This window comes from Chenopodium quinoa, unplaced genomic scaffold, assembly GCF_001683475.1.
Source record: "Chenopodium quinoa cultivar QQ74 unplaced genomic scaffold, ASM168347v1, whole genome shotgun sequence".
In the NCBI taxonomy this organism is placed as follows: domain Eukaryota; kingdom Viridiplantae; phylum Streptophyta; class Magnoliopsida; order Caryophyllales; family Amaranthaceae; genus Chenopodium; species Chenopodium quinoa.
In genome coordinates, this window is record NW_018742205.1 from 6966171 (window position 1) to 6981217 (window position 15047).

The 15047-nt window shown below is 36.0% G+C and overlaps 1 long non-coding RNA gene across 1 annotated transcript; it reads right to left on the reverse strand.

Moving 5' to 3' along the window:
* Positions 1–3934: 3934 nt before the first annotated feature.
* On the reverse strand, positions 3935–14777 carry LOC110731073. Its single transcript, XR_002513251.1, has 3 exons — positions 14595–14777; positions 13444–13505; positions 3935–4784 (listed from the first exon to the last, which is right to left on the reverse strand). It is a non-coding gene; the product is annotated as an uncharacterized LOC110731073 (long non-coding RNA).
* Positions 14778–15047: the final 270 nt, after the last annotated feature.

Here is a 15047-nt window from a genome sequence, read left to right on the forward strand (position 1 = left end):
CTCAGTCTATTTCCCGGTAATATTGTTCTTGTTATTTTTGCTCCTGCAGTTTCGTTTATAACAGTTTATCACAAGTAGGAGAGAAGAAACAATGGAGAGAAATAAAGAGCACAGACAATATATATGAGACCCATAATCAGACACTTCGATAGACTAGAGAAGATCTGCTAATCAAGGTGATAATATGTCAACACTATTTTAATAATTTGGTGTACCATTATAAACTTATGCATCATTACTTCAAAAAAAACTAAACTTATGCATCATTATGTACACATACTAATTGTACTTAACCAAAATTTCTCTCGTGTTTAAAAATAATAATTCACTATCAACAGGTGCTCTCTCCACATTCTCTTGGTAAGTGTTTGCTACAAGAAGAAACGGGAACACGTTGAGGAGATAGCTTTTTACTATATTACACAATTTTAATTTTTTTTTTTATTTTTTTTTTTTGCTTTTAAACACAAAGAAACAAACTAATAATGTCCCACGTTTTCCTTGAGGAATATAATAAGTGAAATTGTCATATCATAAATCCACATCAAAGAATTAGACGACTTTTGCCACACAAAGAGACATTGTTTCAGACATGTCATCTACTAGATTATAACGTCTCTCTTGCCAATCTATATTATTGTTTTTGGATAATAATTATGATTTCTCTTTTGCCACCTATATGTTTATAATAAAGGTAATATGGAGGCAACTCTATTCACCATGATAAGACAATAACAATAATAGATTCATATAGAGGTTTGTTTTACCTTTTTACAAGTTTATCAACAAAAGTCTTATTGTTGATGGAAGTCACAAAAGGAAAGATTTGTATTTACAAATCAGTTCTTATTTCCTTCTGTTTTACAATTTGACAAGTGTCTAAATAGTCCTGACCTACTCTGCACAGTTGTATTGAGTGGTTCTTATTATGACTCTAATTACATAAACCTTTTAACAAGCTTATCTATTGTTGATAATAAGCTTATTGGGTGAGGGGTTTGTATGACGATGATGTGGCAAATGAACAAATTCCTTAAAAATCTACAAAATTAAGTTGGTTTAAAGGCTACTAGAAAGAAAAAAAGAAATCTAATTTTCCTTTTACCTCTATAATGCAATCTAAAAACAATATTTTTCATAAAGGGATAGTTCAATTATATTATAATTACTCTAAAAAAGGATGTTTTATAATTTATATCGGCCTTTAATTGCTATTAGATGCAAATAGGAGAAAATTATTGAAAGTAATATGACTCACTAAACTTCTAAAAGGGTTTTACATGTCAAGAAATCAAATTGAAAATGATTCATAGCCCTTTAAATCATTTAAACTAATTAATGACTCAAATCAATTAATTAACGAGTTTGCTCCAAACAATAATTAATTGTGATTGACATCATCATCGTTGGCTGAATGGTAAGTATTAAAAGCAACATATATTATTACGATAATGAAATATTTATGGGAAGATATACATTTGTAAGCCATGTAAAATTTAATTTCATACATCTGAAATATCAACCTCCTAAATTTTACTCGTACTAATAATATTATGCTCATTGTCGACCAAAGATATCGACAACTGTTTACTTGCATCGTGTGAAGCATAGTCTTTCAACTATATTTCCGTTTTTATGTTAGTCAACTTACCAATTGCAATTGGCTTTACCAAGCACTCTTTAAAGTGTTTACCAAATAAAATAAAATTGTTCCTAGTGTAGTATCAAATAAGGTAACCAATGGTATTGGTAGTTATAATATAAGCAAGTTATAAAGCTTAGTTTAGTTTTTATAAACAAGTTTAACTACTATTAGAAAATGATGTACTCAATAGTTTATTACTACAATTTGTGGCTTATAAACTAATGACATAAACGCGTAAGGTACAATGTCATTGACAAATTACGCTACATATTTCTCAAAAGTCAGTAGCATACACCAGATTTCTATTTTATTTGACATCACAAACAACTTATTTTGACCAATTTTGGTCTTCAAAATATTAAGTTGACCAGCAAAACAAATTATTTTCACATTTCCCCATCAAATAACCTACTGTATGTACATTTTTCAAGATCTCGACAACTTGAATTAATCTTCCAACGACATTCTGTCATTCTACTCTTAAGTACTTTTGTAGATGTACTTGTGCGAAAAACAGGAAAAAGTAGAGTTATGGAGTTAGCAATCACTTTTTGCTTAACCTCATGTAGTAAATAATGGGAGTACTTGATGATTCTAGTGAAAGGATTACGGAATGTGTTAGCTTGTATGTGATAAACGCAATTAATAATAACGAAGACGGAAAAATAAGTAATAAACAAGATAAGGAGAATTTATGGTGGGGAACCCGAGAATCGGGAGAAAAACCCACGAATCCACTATGGAGTAATACTTTGATGAAGAACAATGTAGTTTACAAGCTTTCAATCACCATGAAAGCCCCACCCCAAACTCACTCTCTCAAACACTCAAATCCTAAGTGTTTTGGGTTTTACATTGAGGCTCTCTCTCTACATCTTTCCCTTCACCCTCCTCTCTCTATAATGACAAAACATGAGTATATATAGTGCAAGAAAAAAATAAAATAATCCTACGGTCTTAGATAAGCCACGTTGCTTAAGTCGCAAAACCGTAGAAAACAGGGATACACAAGAGGTTCGACCGAACCTACCCCCTGTTCGACCGAACTAAGGGAGGATTGGTCGAATTGGCCAAATGTCCGGTCGAACATCCAAGTCAGTAGCTACAACTTGATTTCCTTCAAATGGTTCGACCGAACTTTCAACAGTTCGGTCGAACTCCCGCACTGTGCGTCTACGTAGAAAGCTTTTCGTAAAACGGCCATAACTCCCTCAATTCTTAACCAAATCAAGCTTATGACCAGTTGTTGGAAATCTCTTGAGATGAGCTATCACTTCCAACTTGAATCATCACAATATCATTTCTAAATCTTGAGATATGCTCATTTGAAGTCAGCCTTTGCCTTTCATTGTTGCTTTGCACCAAGCAAACAATCCATAGCTTAACTCCAAAGCTATGCACCCTCTTGCCTTCTTGAACTGTTCTCCACACTTCTCAAACCCAACATCTAGTGAATGTTGTGTTTTTGACATATGCTTAATAAATGAATTGAAAATAAGAGCTACAAACTATGGAATAAGTTCGGTGAACTACACAAAGAAGCCCTATTAGCTCCAATGTTACAAACACTACAAAAGAATTGAGACACCTGCACAACCTCCTTACAATAAACAGCCGGTTTGAAAATCCAACTATTTGCCTTCGAACATGCGGCAAGATATACCAGACAATACCATTGTCGACTTTATATCTGATAGGTTGTCATACACCTGTTAAAAATAAATTCCTAACAAATCTAACTAACAATGTAGTAGGGTAAGTAGGGTCGAATCCACAGAGAGATGGTATTCAATCTAACCTCTAAGAAATTGGAAAAACTAAACAAATCACGAAATTTGGATAGAAAAGTAGTCTAAGTTAAAATAGGAATAAAACAATTAGTAAAAAGACCTAGGGTTATGATTCACCATGTTTATAGTTCTAAATCTATCAAATATCAATAACAATTCAATCAATCAATTATCTAGAACAATTGCTAAGCCTATGGTCAGATCTTAACGCTCTCAATTCAACATATGTAGTTCGATTGCTAACATAATCAGAATTGCTAATTGTAGGTAAGCCTCTAAAAGTAAGATCTTTCGATTCAAACTCTTATTAACAATAATTAATCAAACAATTGATCAGGTTGTAAGATAACATTATAACACTATCAATTAGAGATATGAATAATCAAAATATCAATAACATCAATCAAAATTCATTGTATAAACATGGATTCCCAAACCATAGAAATAAACTACTCTAGCATGAAATAAATAATTAAAACTAAATCTAGTAAAGAAAACATAGTAAAAAGAGAAATAAAATACCTTATTGAATTAATGTCACAAACTCAAGAGCAATCCATGGAGGAATTCATGGAATTGGCCAAGAGAAACTATGGCCAGGGAGATACTAAAACGAACGTAAAACAATAATAAAAGCATAAGGAGAAAATAAGTCTCCTTGAGTATTTATAATTCCCTGGAATTCTAATCTAAAAATAAATGAAGAAAAGAAATAAGAAAATATAAATTACACAAGTTGTCAAACGATTGGACGATAGAAGATGACGTGGCACGAAGATGCTCGATGGAATCGAGGGCCAAGCGAAAGACGTGTTGTGATGCCCCTTGCTTGCTGCTGTCGTGGGTCAGTTGGAGCTATAGCTCCCTGGTCGAGTGAGCTATCGCTCAGGGCTGGTGTTCCTCTCGGCACATGCGAGCTAGCTCGGGAGCTCTCGCTCACTCGTTGTTGGGCATTGTGTCGACTTCACAGGCTTGTAAATTCTGATGCATAAGTTGTATATAGGCGTGTGACCTACCGTTGAAAATCTCTTCAAGCCTAGTTTCCAATGCAGCTTGAATTACTTCAATCCGATCTGTAGAACTCAAGTTATGATCAAAAGAGTGAACAAAGGTCAGTTTTGACACTTTGTAAACCATCGTTTAACTTCGTTTTCAACTCAAATTCAATTCGGAAAGGCACATTGTAACCCTTATGAATGCTATGTTCATATTCCATGCACACAACAATCAAAATCAACATCCACGAACATGGGATCTTCAACTAATATACTCAATTCATCGGCTTCCATCCAAATATCATCCTAATCAACTCCAAACACTTCGAAAGCTCCAAATGACTATGAAATCACCTGAATCATTAAGAAAAACACAAATGAAGTGTAATAGATTACAAACAAACAATTTATGCATTTGTGACCTAAAAAGTGACAAAAAGACCTAAAAAGCAACTATAAACTTAGCATAAGCGTGCCTATAAATCCTATGTAAATGTGATTCATCAATATCCCACATTCCATTGATCTTGGGAGATTAGTGGAAGAACAAAGAACACACAAGCTTTAGAAAACAATAAATCTAGCTCAACAGAACACATAGTCCTGAAGATTAGGCAAAATATTGTGCTTAATTGAAATCTATCTAGTATCAAAATATTGCTTTATAAGTGCTAATCAAAATTTAGTGTTTGTTGGTATCCAATTGTTACCCAAAAAACATAACTTAGTACAAACAAGTTTCCACTATAGTATTTAATGACTCGCGTTACTAGAAACATACTTTCTCACTATATAATGAGAAGGCAGAGTGGCATATCTTGCACCCTTACAATAGGTTTGTCTTACCATTTAACCATTTGACAAATAGTGAAACGGTCATCGAGTTTTGGAATTTGTATTTTTGTTTATTGTAAGTAATGGAACTAATTCAAATCAAATCATAAAAATTTGAACCTCCAATATATAAAGTACGTATAAAAAGATATAGAAAGATATAGAATAATATAAAGAATTATAAATAAAAAAATACTTTTAATAGGCATGCTTAAGGTATTGTATAACTCACCTTAAAAATATAAGGAGTATTTGTTTTAATTGGTAAAAATTGATTTTATAAGTACCCTCATAAAACAAAATTCAGCTTTAATTAATAATATTAATAAGTTATAATCAATAAATTCAATTTTAGTATTAAATGATAATATTTAGTTTTAGTCAAGCTTGTTACAGATCAAGTGAAGTGAATGGGATGTTTAGAGATAGAGATACTGTTATCGTTCCTTCTAGTGTTTGGCCCATAAATATTGAACCAAGAAGACTTTGTAAGGATTTAGGACTAGTTAGGATACTTCTCTTCACGTTGAGTCATATATATAGAGACAATAGGGTTATCTTACTTTGTCCACTTGAATTTTAAATTGAAGGGAGTAGTATTAATATATTCAAATTTTTTCAATACTTTCTCGATATATAAGTTTGATACTTATCTGGTGGTTATATTAATGTAATGCAATTCATTTTATGTAGCAACTGTTGGAAGTTCTTGATATAAAACAAGAGTGTTGGAAGAAAACAAGAGAGAGAGACTCATAAATGAAAGGGAAAAAGTCCCACATTGGTTGGGGGGAGAGGTTTTGCCTTGTTTATATGTTGTAGTATCTTAGCACTACTTAGTTGAGTGACTTGGAGGTGGATTTTGTTCCACACACACGCCCGCGCCGAGCCGGGTCGGCCTCGGGCCTCGGGCCTCGGGACTTGGGGAATGCAATGCGCGGGCTTGGGTCCCTCTTATCTTTTTGGAGAAATTTTATTTCCTTTCTTTGTTGACAGAATATTCCTTAACATTTTATTCCGATTTCGACTGTTGAGATTTTCTGACTGTTGGGAATGTGTTCAGCGATTAATTCCTTGATTATAGTTGGTCGTTACTCTCCTTGGTTATTGCTCCATATTAATCGACTTAATCAGGACGCTTTTCTGGCCGAGCAGTTTCCTTCTTTTCTGCTAGCCATTTTCCCTTTGCTGCCTATTTATACTCGGTTTTTCTTCAGCCAAAATACTAAACAATGTTCTTTATTTTTCAGGGCAAGTATTCTGAATTCTAGTCGGGTTTGTGAATGGACATAAACTCCGGCGCCGTGCTTATCCTGGAGGGCGACCTCTTCTTGTCTACTGCACCGGGAGGTAGCGCGGAATCGTCTTTTAGGTTAGTGGTTCGCCACGACACGGATATTGTTAGTTTTGGTTCACGCATCAAGAGATAAGTAATTTTTGTTTTATTGCTTATAGTATAACAATCTAAAAGACGAGTATGTCTTCCAAATTTCTGATTCCTGATATGTCTAAGTTAGAACCTCTTGATGGCAAGATTTATAAACGTTGGGCTGTTAGTATGCGTTTTTATTTGGAAAAAATTGATGTTGCGTATGTGCTTGATGACATTATTGAACCTGTTGATAAGGATGATTGGTCCGAAACTGATGTTAAGTTTGCTAAAGATGGTAGAACATGTAAGGGCATGTTGCTGCATTATATGTCAAATAATCTGTTGGATATTTATATGGGTTTTTTTTATCATGCTAAAGATATTTGGGATGCTTTAGAGAAAAAATATGGGACTGATGATGCTGGTACTAAACGTTATTGTGTTAGTAAGTGGTTGAGTTTTCAAGTTGTTGATGATAAGCCTATTATTAATCAAATTCATGCTTATGAGAATATGTGTATTAATATAGCTGTTGAAGGTCTGTCTATTTGTGATATTACCATTGCTATCGTGTTGATTGAGAAACTCCCTCCCTCTTGGAAGGATTTTCGTAACCAATTGATGCACAAAAAGAAAGACCTAACCTTAGAGGAGCTTGTTGGACACCTCAAAATTGAGGAAAACCATATCAAAGACAAAGGCCATTCTGTTTTCCCTTCCTCTTCTTCTGCCAAGGTCAATCTTGTTGAACCCAAACCAAACAACCAGTCCAAAGCCAAAAACAGTTCTCTTAAGCCTAAAGGGAAGGTTGAGAAGTACAAGTTTAAGTGTACCTGTTTTGAGTGTGGTTTGACTGGTCACAAGGCTAAGGATTGTAGAGTCAAGAAGAAGAAGAATGGACAGAGTCAAGCGAATCTTATTGAGGGTTCTAACGTTATTGTTGCTGTTGTTTTAGAAGCTAACTTTACAAGTAATGCTGCTGAGTGGATTGTTGACACTGGAGCAACCAGGCACATCTGCGCCAACAAGGACATGTTCACCACCTATGACAAGATTGAAGGTGAAAATGTCTTTATGGGCAACTCATCTTTTGCTTCTATCTAAGGCAAAGGGAAGATCGTTCTCACTCTCACTTCTGGAAAATTGCTTACTCTCACTTAGAGGTGGCCAGTGGGCCGGGTTGGACCCAGCCCACCCTAACTCGCACGGCTGGTGGGTCACGTGGGTCCGACCCGGTTTCAATCCGGCACAGCTCGGATTTAATCCGGGTTGTGTCGTGGGTCCAAAATTTTCGACACAACCCATTTCAACCCAGCTCAGTTTAACCCGTTTGATTCGACCCAAATCGCACAACCCGTTTTGACTCATTTAATTCGACACACCTAGCCCGTGAACCCACCTAACCCGACCCACCTGGCACAACCCAGCCCGCACGGCCCACCCGCACGAATGACCCACCCAACCCGCACGAGCCAACCCACCTAACCCGCACGCATGACCCACCCAACCCGCCCGCATGACCCACCCAACCCGCACGGCCGGCACAACCCGCACGGCCCGCACAACCCGCACGGCCCGCACAGCCCGCACAATTCGCACGACCCGCACGGCCGGCACAACCCGCACGGCCCGCACAACCCGCACGGCCCGCACAGCCCGCACAATTCGCACGACCCGCACGGCCGGCACAACCCGCACGGCCCGCACAACCCGCACGGCCCGCACAGCCCGCACAATTCGCACGACCCGCACGGCCTAACATCCATTTTAAAAAAAAACGGCTAGTTTTTTGTATCTAACGACTAGTTTTTTAAGTGTATGATCATCCATTCTATTTTTCCTATAAATACCAATTCCATTTCACTCAAATTTCCACACAAATTCAAGCTTTCTTTCTCTCTTACTTAAAAATTCTTATTGTTCTCAAATTCTCAAGTGTTATATAGAGTTATATTTTTGTTAAAAAAAATCTCCTTAATATTATTATTAGTATTCTTAAGATTCTAAAAAAAAAAAGTTCTTCTCCATATTATAATTAGTAATCATACAAAAAAAAAAATGAGCTCAAGAGGAGGAATGGGAAGGAGTCAAAGTGGTGGTCGAAGTGGTAGCCAAAGGAGTGGTGGTGCAAATTTTTCGTATGAAATTAATACGGAAAATTTAAACCAATTTGTCAATGAATATGGAGATTATGGTTTAGGAGATAGGCAAAATATTCAAATGTCTCCACCACAACATTTCTCCCACGAGTCCCACCAATCATCAAGTTCAACTATGCCACCTCCATCGCAACCAACATCTCAACCTTCATCTCAAGGTAATTTCTAATTAAATTTTTATTGTTATGAATATTTAAAAAAACTATTATTAATGATTATAAAGTTAGTTTAGTTTCCAATTTTCTATGATTTACAATTAGTTAATTACCATGAAAAATGCGTTTAAATAAGTATAATTAAAATATTTAAAATTTAAAAGCTTATTTTCATGAATAGCATTTAAAAATTAATTTTAATAATTTGATTTATGAAAGGTGGTGGCGGTGAAAGTAGAGGTCGAGCACATTTTTCTTGGGTGTGGAAACATTTTGAACGAGTTGAGGTCACACCCCCGGGATGGCAACCTGGTCAACCAAAGAGGTTCACGTGTACATGCCTAGTTTGCAAGGCGCTAGGTGCAAATGTCAAGTCATATAATTGGAAAACGGGAGATGGAACCGGAACCTTGAGTCGGCATTTGCAAAATAAACACGACTTGTTCGAAAATGGCCCCCGTCCTTCGGGGGGTGGCGTCCAAACACAATTGGGTGGATACATGAACCAACCCGGCGGAGGTACACCTTTCATTTATAATAAAGATAGAATGATTGATGAAATGAGTACTTTAGTTATTGCTAATGAATACCCTTTTAGTTACGGTGAAAATGCAAACGTTGAGCATTTTAATAAAGTTGCATTACAACCTGCATTTACTCGTGTCCCCCGAAATACCCTAAGACGTTATACACAAACTTCTTATTATAAGTATAGGAGTGGTTTGATTGAATTATTTCGTACTTTTGATGGTCGTGTTAGTTTTACAAGTGATACATGGACTTCTAGTTTTGGCGAACCTTTTCTTTGCATTACTGCTCATTGGGTGGATGATGATTGGTTTATTCAAAAACGTATACTATGTTTTCAAGCTATGGAAGAAAGGCATACCGGTTTTAACATCAAAGTTCGTATTTTGGATTGTTTAAAAGAATTTCACTTGAATAATAAAGTTTTTTCTTTGTCTCTTGATAATGCAACTGCAAACACAAAGTGTATTGACTATTTGAAAAATGACTCCGAGTTGAATTTGTTGTTGGGTGGTAGTCTCTTGCATGTTAGATGTTGTGCTCATATTTTGAATTTGTCTGTTCAAGAGGGTCTCGCTGAGTTGCAACCATTGCTAAACCCAATTAGAACAGTTATAAAATGGATTAGGATTACTCAGTCAGTTAGAAGAAAGTACATAGCTATGTGTAAAGAGAGAGGTCTTAAGAAAAGACAATGGTCTATTGATACCCCTACCCGTTGGAATTCTACTTTCAAGTTGTTGAGTGATGCTATAAAGTATCGTGATATTTTGACCCAACTTTACAATGAGACTCGTGTTGATCCTACTGAGTTAATAACCGAAAGTCATTGGACTAATGCTTCTTTTGTTCGTGATGTTTTAAATGCTTTTGATAGTGCAACTCATATTTTCTCTTATATTTATGAGCCTAACGTTCATTTAGTCATAATTGAGTGTGTTAAAGTTGTTCACACCATCGAAGAGCATATGAAGATTGATGGACTTCGTCCCGTTCTTGATAGCATGAAACGTAAGTGGCATACTTATTTTAGTGAATTTCCAATCATTTATGGAATTGCTGCTATTCTTGACCCCGGTGTCAAAGCTGAAGGTTTGGAAAATCTTTTAGAATTTTATTATACAAGTTTAAGTATCGATTATGATGTTAGTGAATATATTAACAAATGCAAATCTGTTTTGGGAGACCTTTATGATCATTATGCATCTATTTATGGTTTTGATTTGGCAACACCAACTACTACTAGCACTTCCGATTCTAGATTTGGTTTTCTTGATAAAGTTATGAAAAAAAAACACAAAGCATCTACATCATTCTCATCATCATCTTCTTCAACACTTGCTATTAATGATTATTTGTCATATCAACATGAGACCAACAACAACTTTCAAATTATAAAATGGTGGCAAGAACATAAAAAAAGTTTTCCTATATTGGCGAGAATTGCAAAAGATATACTTGCAGTTCCCGCTTCATCTGTTGCTTCCGAGTCTGCTTTTAGTGCAGGTAGAAGAGTGTTAGATGAAAAAAGATCTCGCTTAACTCCGGAAAGCATTCAAATTTGTGTTTGTAAGAAAGATTGGGATCAAGCTGAAAGAAGAACTCAAGGTTTAAAGGAAGACGAAGACGATGAAGATGATCCTGTGATGATATTGGAGTCGTCAACGGATGATGCAGCTTCCGGGGATGATGATGCAACAAACATGGGTGGCTAGAAAAGTCTAAATCAGGTACGCTAAGAACTACGTGGGCTTTGATTCTTTCGGGATACGTAGGCAACTTATTTTTCGAAAATTACAATTTAATTGCAAAATTAAATTTTAGTTTTCTAAAGATAGGTCCAAGCCCCCCCCCCCAAATTTCAAAAGAAGTACAATATAAGAACTACGCTGGCTTTGATTCCTTATTTTATAATATAAGGATACGTAGGCATCTTAATTAAGAGCAAGCCATCAAATTGTTAATTTTGTAAAAATTAAAACACCACACAACCCACCCGACCCTAACCCACGAACCCACCCGACCCTAACCCACAAACCCACCCGACCCTAACCCACCTAACCCACAAACCCACCCGACCCTAACCCACTAACCCACCCGACCCTAACCCACCTAACCCACAAACCCACCCGACCCTAACCCACTAACCCACCCTTCGACCCACCCTAACTCACTAACCCACCTTGACCCGTCTAACCCACAAACCTAGCTCGACCCACCCATGACCCGTCTAACCCACAAACCTAGCTCGACCCACCCACGATCCGTCTAACCCACAAACCCAGCTCGACCCACCCACGACTCGTCTAACCCACGAACCTAACCCTGGTGTGTCCAACTTCTCCGACCCAACCCACGACCCGGCCCACCCTACCCTACGTGTGTCGTGCCGTGTGTCATGAAACCCCAACCCGCGACCCACCTAACCCTAACCCAGCTCGCACGACTCGCACGGTGGACACCTCTACTCTCACTAATGTTTTGCATGTTCCAGAAATGCACGGGCAGTTTGCTCATGAAAGCTGACTGAAGCTCTCCTTTGATTCTGATAGATTAGTTCTTGCTCGCAATGGGGAATTTGTGGGGAAGGGCTTTGTAATGGGGGGCTTTTTGTAACACCCCAATAATTCTCTTTAAAAGAAAATCTGTAAAAACCTATGAATATAACCTGTAAAACCTGTAAGACCTGTATAACCTGTGAAACCTGCAAGACCTGTAAGAGAATTATTGGAGTGCTACCGCCACGTGTTCAAACGTTAAGGCTAGTTTCAGAAATCAGCAGCGGAAAACTAACTTAGTTTTAAAAAGAACGTAAGTTCCAAAACTGGAAGTCAAAACTCAAAGTCTTACAAGTTGGAACCATAACGGCCCTTATTCAAAATCCAGTAAAAATAGGAAGTAATGGAACCAACACCAAAATAAAATTCAATCTGTGTTATGAAATTAGCTAACTGGTTAACCAACTCTCCACTCAAATCCCATCACCCTGATGCAAGACAGTTTATGCAAAAACCTATGATGAATCTGCTCCCCAATATCACAAGTGTAATAATTGGATCATTACAGGGTCATTGAAGGCGAAGGCCATGACCAAATAAAGACACACAAGAGCACGCAGTCAGCAACGCTGAGCACATACAAGTTACGAAATATAATAAAGAGTTCTAGCATGATACTAACAAGCATTCCATACACTCACAATATTATCATTGACTCGAACACGACTCCATAGTTACTCATTACTAAATTTTTGTTTAAATAACATTGAACATCTCATTAATTGATTGGATTAAGCAATAGACCGGGTTGTCCCCCTGTGCTCCATTCCGGAACATTAAATAAGAAAACCCTATGCCTCCTTTCGGAAGACATTAATAAACATCCAATGGCAGACGGGCGCGACTCCGTGGCCCTAGCTAGCATGAGATCTCATCTAACTCATTATAATTTTAAAAGAATTTAAAACAAGAGACTCGTAGATCAGACGACCTCTGGAAAGTGCACGGCTAATACCCCGTGAACCCCAACCCATGTTTGTCATTACTCTAGATGTGCACAAATCCAGAGGTTTATTGCTCATCCTTCTTGCACTTTACGTGATTTACCAGTTTAGATTAGGTGACGACTCATATGCAACCAACACAACCAATACATCAATCATACAAATCATTCAAGTTTCCAATTAAATTCTCAATTTATTATTGCATCCTTTAACTACCTCGGTGTATAAACACCTTAAGTGCATAAGGCACCACAAATTCTCAACTTTGTTTTATAAGACTTTAATTCTTCCTTTACTCATTCTATTTCAATATAAACGAACAAGTAATCAAAATAATTCATTACCAAACAACTCATTACCAAACAATTCCAACCAATCCACAAGTTCCCTAGCATGATTCTAGGTTTTTCCAAGTCCCTAAACATGCTCCTAAAATCAAGGTTCCTCGTATTCTTGTACGTACCTTGAGTAAACAAATTGATTGGCCACCTTAAAGCTAGAAGTCACCTTCTATGAAGTCCTCTCCTAAACAAAACAACAGTAGTTCAATCAATCACCCAAGCAATATATTTTACAGCAATACCAACTACTTTAAAATCCTTTAAATCATTGAAACAATGCTCTTAAATTATTCCCAATAGCCAAAGTTAATAATTTAGTACTTGAACTATGAGTTTATATGCTTAAATCACAAAAATATGGCTTATAGCAAAAATTTCAGCAACTTTAAAGTAATGTAATAAATCTGAAAATTCGTTTTAAGCATGTAAAACAATCTCGCAAACATTTTCACTTGAAACAATCATCATATAGTACATTAGTATGTCGAGAACTTGAAAACCCATCATAAAACCATGACTTAAAGCTATTTAAAGTTAAGATTAAAATCTGAAATTTCAGTTTAGTAGCAAAATATAGGGATACATATATCCAAACTTGAAGTATATGATTAAAATTCAATTACATTCATAAATACCCCATTAAACTTTCAAATTTCACAACTTAAACCTTAATATATATATAATTTAAAATCTGAAATTTAGTTTATAATCAAGGTAATTAAGTTTAAACATAATTTTATACATACTATAATCAAATAATTTAATCCTCCTGTCTTGAACCCAAAATTCAGCTTTCTTTAAAGTCTAAAAATTATTATACTCATCGAAAATTAAGGTTAGGATCTTAATTAAACACAAGGTAAGTACTTAAATCAATCATTCATGTTTTAAACCCCCAAATCATGAAAAATCAATACTTAAAACCCAAAATCAGATTTTCTGAAAATCTGAAATTTGTTTACAATCATCAAAATTTAAAGATAGAACCATGTTTAAATATAAGGTAATTAGGTAATTCAATTATTCATGGTTTAAGCCCAAAATTTGCGAAATTCACGAAGAATTAAACCCTAATTTCGTAGCTAATAAAATCTGAAATTATTCACATGCTTAGTATATCATAAACTCAACAAATTCGCAACATAACTCAATAAATTTGCAATATTTATCATGCATATGCATAATCAAATCAAAAAAATTATATAAAGATTGAATTTTTAAAGAAATTAAACAAGAAAAGAGGAAGATAGAAGAGAAGGGAGTAAGGGGAAACCGGCTGGGCACGGTCGTGCTGGGCGGCTGGGCGGCTGCGGGCAGGCGGTGGCAGCAGGCTGGGCAACGGTGGTGGTGGTGCTCGGTGGTTGTGACTGGGCAGCGTTATCTCTTTTTTTTTTTTTTTTTTTTTTTTTTTTTTTTGTGTGTGTGAGTGTTTCGTGAATGAGGGCAGGGAAGGAGGGAAAGGGAGTAATAAGGAGAAGCAGTTAGGAGGGTTTTTGGGAGGGGTTTACTTAATTAAAAAAAAGAATGGGGAGGAATAAGGTAAGTTTACTTAATAAAAAAAAATATGGTTTAAAGATTTTTCTTGGTTTTATTTGTTAAATCTTTCCAAAAGAAAATATTTATAAAGTATAAAATTATTACAAAGTATTTGTATATGAAAAAAAATATAATTATAATTTGCTAAGGAAAATATGGGGGATTACACTTTTTACTCTTGATGTTAAAA